General features: G+C 45.5%; 1 long non-coding RNA gene across 1 annotated transcript; it reads left to right on the top strand.

Moving 5' to 3' along the window:
* The first annotated feature begins 212 nt into the window (after window positions 1–212).
* LOC141039326 (uncharacterized) lies at window positions 213–982 on the top strand. Its single transcript, XR_012200256.1, has 2 exons — window positions 213–475; window positions 555–982. It is a non-coding gene; the product is annotated as an uncharacterized lncRNA (long non-coding RNA).
* Window positions 983–1,222: the final 240 nt, after the last annotated feature.

Genomic DNA, 1,222 nt, shown 5'->3' with positions numbered 1-1,222 from the left:
CATCCCACAAAATTCACCGTAATGTGGGCCAGATGTCGAAAGGGGATGCTACTCTGATAGTATTTTTTAAGGCATGTGGCTAACCGGGCTCGTGGTGGCTGGTGTGTGCAGTCCATCTCGTAGTGAACCTATTAGCGCCGGGACTCCCCGTTCGCACCCCTTCTCCTCCTTCCCCTTGCTGGCGACGCGGTAGCGCTCCTCTCGCCCCCCCCGGAGGGATCACGTGTGCAAGGTCCCCCGGGATCCTTTTGCGGGCGTGGTAGCGGCGCTCTGTTTCGTCCACCAGGGACGCTGGGTTGGGAGATGGGGCGGCGATGCAGAGTGGCGGTGGCTGTAGTACGGGTGAGATGGGCCGGCGACCGGACGGGAGGATCACTTGGGTGCCACTGTGCAGTTGAAATAAAAACAGTGGTCGGGCTACCTTTCGTCTGATTGGATTCGATCCAAAATTGTTTCTTTTCTTTTGAAGCAACAAGTAGGTGTATTTGGAATTGGAAACACATCTCTTGATTAATCGATTTTTTCATCTAATTTGGCTTGTTTGCCTACTTCAGTGACTACATGATTCGTTGCTCGGCGGAGACCACCATTGCGGTTGTGCACATCACGAATGGCGTTCTGGTTCTCATCCATGGGGCTGCGGCCAGAGGGGAGCTCCTCGCAGGATGTGGCGACAACTTAAATAAATGCATTGGTTCATGTTGTCGACAGTGAAGAAAAAGAAACTACATGTTTTACTGTATGAGGTTGTTGTTTACTTGTTCGATGGAATGCCAAACACAGGTGATGGCCTGTTTGTGGTTTTTCTTCTGAACTTCATTTATAGAAATTGCAGAAAAAAAGAATTTAATTGTTGCTCTGAGCAGTCCATTGACTCATTTGTTTCCAAAAGGAGAGCAAGAAAAATTCTAAAAGAAACGACATTGTTGAAGCGGTATATACACTGTAAAGTTGCAGAGATAGAATTTTTTTACCTTGAGCACCTCATGTTATTTCTACAACTACATCTTAAAGGTATTACTCCCATCTTATCAAAACTTACAAATCGCTTATCGCACTTGTGTAAAGACTTACATTCATAATTTTTTGCTTGACGTGTCGTAAGTGTTACTTGGTATTGTGTGGTTGTATTGTGGCATCTTGAGCATTTCAAGCACAACACTTCATGTTTGTAGTTTCGAAGACATTTCATGTTTGTTCGTATTATTACTGTTTTTCATTT

Source organism: Aegilops tauschii, chromosome 1 (genome assembly GCF_002575655.3).
Source record: "Aegilops tauschii subsp. strangulata cultivar AL8/78 chromosome 1, Aet v6.0, whole genome shotgun sequence".
In the NCBI taxonomy this organism is placed as follows: domain Eukaryota; kingdom Viridiplantae; phylum Streptophyta; class Magnoliopsida; order Poales; family Poaceae; genus Aegilops; species Aegilops tauschii.
The sequence above is the reverse complement of the archived record's forward strand: the minus strand, read 5'-3'. Positions and strand labels throughout refer to the sequence as shown.